Here is a 5,294-nt window from a genome sequence, read left to right as displayed (position 1 = left end):
ACGTATTGCGTTATATAACATAACGTTATAACGTATTACGTTATATGGTATAACGTTATAACGTATTACGTTATATGGTATAACGTTATAACGTATTACGTTATATGGTATAACGTTATAAAGTATTACGTTATAAGGTATAATGTTATAACGTATTGCGTTATATAACATAACGTTATAACGTATTACGTTATATGGTATAAAGTTATAACGTATTACGTTATATGGTATAACGTTATAACGTATTACGTTATATGGTATAACGTTATAACGTATTACGTTATATGGTATAGCGTTATAACGTATTACTTTATACAACATAACGTTATAACGTATTACGTTATATGGTATAACGATATAACGTATTACGTTATATGGTATAACGTTATAACGTATTACGTTATATGGTATAACGTTATATCGTATTACGTTATATGGTATAACGTTATAACGTATTACTTTATACAACATAACGTTATAACGTATTACGTTATATGGTATAACGTTATAACGTATTACGTTATATGGTATAACGTTATAACGTATTACGTTATATGGTATAACGTTATAACGTGTTACGTTATATGGTATAACGTTATAACGTATTACGTTATATGGTATAACGTTATAATGTATTACGTTATAAGGTATAATGTTATAACGTATTGCGTTATATAACATAACGTTATAAGGTATTACGTTATATGGTATAACGTTATAACGTTTTACGTTATATAGTATAACATTATAAAGTATTACTTTATACAACATAACGTCATAACGTATTACGTTATATAACAGAACGTTATATGTTTTAACGCTATAACGCATTACGCCATATGGTATAACGTTATAACGTATTACGCTATATGGTATAACGTTATAACGTATTACTTTATACAACATAACGTTATAACGTATTACGTTATATGGTATAACGTTATAACGTATTACGTTATATGGTATAACGTTATAACGTATTACGTTATAAGGTATAATGTTATAACGTATTGCGTTATATAACATAACGTTATAACGTATTACGTTATATGGTATAACGTTATAACGTAATCCGTTATATGGTATAACGTTATAACGTATTACGTTATATGGTATAACGTTATAACGTATTACGTTATATGGTATAGCGTTATATGGTATAACGCTATAACGTATTACGCTATATGGTATAACGTTATAACGTATTACGTTATATGGTATAACGTTATAACGTATTACGTTATATGGTATAACGTTATAAAGTATTACGTTATAAGGTATAATGTTATAACGTATTGCGTTATATAACATAACGTTATAACGTATTACGTTATATGGTATAAAGTTATAACGTATTACGTTATATGGTATAACGTTATAACGTATTACGTTATATGGTATAACGTTATAACGTATTACGTTATATGGTATAGCGTTATAACGTATTACTTTATACAACATAACGTTATAACGTATTACGTTATATGGTATAACGATATAACGTATTACGTTATATGGTATAACGTTATAACGTATTACGTTATATGGTATAACGTTATAACGTATTACTTTATATGGTATAACGTTATAACGTATTGCGTTATATGGTATAGCGCTATAACGTATTGCGTTATATGGTATAACGTTATAACGTATTACGTTATATGGTATAACGTTATAACGTATTACGTTATATGGTATAAAGTTATAACGTATTACGTTAGATGGTATAACGTTATAACGTATTACGTTATATGGTATAACGTTATAACGTATTACGTTATATGGTATAACGTTATATCGTATTACGTTATATGGTATAACGTTATAACGTATTACTTTATACAACATAACGTTATAACGTATTACGTTATATGGTATAACGTTATAACGTATTACGTTATATGGTATAACGTTATAACGTATTACGTTATATGGTATAACGTTATAACGTGTTACGTTATATGGTATAACGTTATAACGTATTACGTTATATGGTATAACGTTATAATGTATTACGTTATAAGGTATAATGTTATAACGTATTGCGTTATATAACATAACGTTATAAGGTATTACGTTATATGGTATAACGTTATAACGTTTTACGTTATATAGTATAACATTATAAAGTATTACTTTATACAACATAACGTTATAACGTATTACGTTATATAACAGAACGTTATATGGTTTAACGCTATAACGCATTACGCCATATGGTATAACGTTATAACGTATTACGCTATATGGTATAACGTTATAACGTATTACTTTATACAACATAACGTTATAACGTATTACGTTATATGGTATAACGTTATAACGTATTACGTTATATGGTATAACGTTATAACGTATTACGTTATAAGGTATAATGTTATAACGTATTACGTTATATGGTATAACGTTATAACGTATTACGTTATAAGGTATAATGTTATATCGTATTGCGTTATATAACATAACGTTATAACGTATTACGTTATATGGTATAACGTTATAAGGTATTACGTTATATGGTATAACGTTATAAGGTATTACGTTATATGGTATAACGTTATAACGTATTACGTTATATGGTATAGCGTTATAACGTATTACTTTATACAACATAACGTTATAACGTATTACGTTATATGGTATAACGATATAACGTATTACGTTATATGGTATAACTTTATAACGTATTACGTTATATGGTATAACGTTATAACGTATTACGTTATAAGGTATAATGTTATATCGTATTGCGTTATATAACATAACGTTATAACGTATTACGTTATATGGCATAGCGTTATAACGTATTACTTTATACAACATAACGTTATAACGTATTACGCTATATGGTATAACGTTATAACGTATTACTTTATACAACATAACGTTATAACGTATTACGTTATATGGTATAACGTTATAACGTATTACGTTATATGGTATAACGTTATAACGTATTACGTTATAAGGTATAATGTTATAACGTATTGCGTTATATAACATAATGTTCTAACGTATTACGTTATATGGTATAACGTTATAACGTAATCCGTTATATGGTATAACGTTATAACGTATTACGTTATATGGTATAACGTTATAACGTATTACGTTATATGGTATAGCGTTATATGGTATAACGCTATAACGTATTACGCTATATGGTATAACGCTATAACGTATTACGTTATATGGTATAACGTTATAACGTATTACGTTATAGGGTATAATGTTATAACGTATTGCGTTATATAACATAACGTTATAACGTATTACGTTATATGGTATAACGTTATAACGTATTGCGTTATATAACATAACGTTATAACGTATTACGTTACATGGTATAACGTTATAACGTATTACGTTATATGGTATAACGTTATAACGTATTACGTTATATGGTATAACGTTATAAAGTATTACGTTATAAGGTATAATGTTATAACGTATTGCGTTATATAACATAACGTTATAACGTATTACGTTATATGGTATAAAGTTATAACGTATTACGTTATATGGTATAACGTTATAACGTATTACGTTATATGGTATAACGTTATAACGTATTACGTTATATGGTATAGCGTTATAACGTATTACTTTATACAACATAACGTTATAACGTATTACGTTATATGGTATAACGATATAACGTATTACGTTATATGGTATAACGTTATAACGTATTACGTTATATGGTATAACGTTATAACGTATTACTTTATATGGTATAACGTCATAACGTATTGCGTTATATGGTATAGCGCTATAACGTATTGCGTTATATGGTATAACGTTATAACGTATTACGTTATATGGTATAACGTTATAACGTATTACGTTATATGGTATAAAGTTATAACGTATTACGTTAGATGGTATAACGTTATAACGTATTACGTTATATGGTATAACGTTATAACGTATTACGTTGTATGGTGTAACGTTATATCGTATTACGTTATATGGTATAACGTTATAACGTATTACTTTATACAACATAACGTTATAACGTATTACGTTATATGGTATAACGTTATAACGTATTACGTTATATGGTATAACTTTATAACGTATTACGTTATATGGTATAACGTTATAACGTGTTACGTTATATGGTATAACGTTATAACGTATTACGTTATATGGTATAACGTTATAATGTATTACGTTATAAGGTATAATGTTATAACGTATTGCGTTATATAACATAACGTTATAAGGTATTACGTTATATGGTATAACGTTATAACGTTTTACGTTATATAGTATAACATTATAAAGTATTACTTTATACAACATAACGTCATAACGTATTACGTTATATAACAGAACGTTATATGTTTTAACGCTATAACGCATTACGCCATATGGTATAACGTTATAACGTATTACGCTATATGGTATAACGTTATAACGTATTACTTTATACAACATAACGTTATAACGTATTACGTTATATGGTATAACGTTATAACGTATTACGTTATATGGTATAACGTTATAACGTATTACGTTATAAGGTATAATGTTATAACGTATTGCGTTATATAACATAACGTTATAACGTATTACGTTATATGGTATAACGTTATAACGTAATCCGTTATATGGTATAACGTTATAACGTATTACGTTATATGGTATAACGTTATAACGTATTACGTTATATGGTATAGCGTTATATGGTATAACGCTATAACGTATTACGCTATATGGTATAACGCTATAACGTATTACGTTATATGGTATAACGTTATAACGTATTACGTTATAGGGTATAATGTTATAACGTATTGCGTTATATAACATAACGTTATAACGTATTACGTTATATGGTATAACGTTATAACGTATTGCGTTATAAAACATAACGTTATAACGTATTACGTTATATGGTATAACGTTATAACGTATTACGTTATATGGTATAACGTTACAACGTATTACGTTATATGGTATAACGTTATAAAGTATTACGTTATAAGGTATAATGTTATAACGTATTGCGTTATATAACATAACGTTATAACGTATTACGTTATATGGTATAAAGTTATAACGTATTACGTTATATGGTATAACGTTATAACGTATTACGTTATATGGTATAACGTTATAACGTATTACGTTATATGGTATAGCGTTATAACGTATTACTTTATACAACATAACGTTATAACGTATTACGTTATATGATATAACGATATAACGTATTACGTTATATGGTATAACGTTATAACGTATTACGTTATATGGTATAACGTTATAACGTAATACTTTAT

The sequence above is a fragment of the Bombus huntii genome, chromosome 12 (assembly GCF_024542735.1).
Source record: "Bombus huntii isolate Logan2020A chromosome 12, iyBomHunt1.1, whole genome shotgun sequence".
Taxonomy (NCBI): domain Eukaryota; kingdom Metazoa; phylum Arthropoda; class Insecta; order Hymenoptera; family Apidae; genus Bombus; species Bombus huntii.
This window is presented reverse-complemented; position numbering follows the sequence as displayed.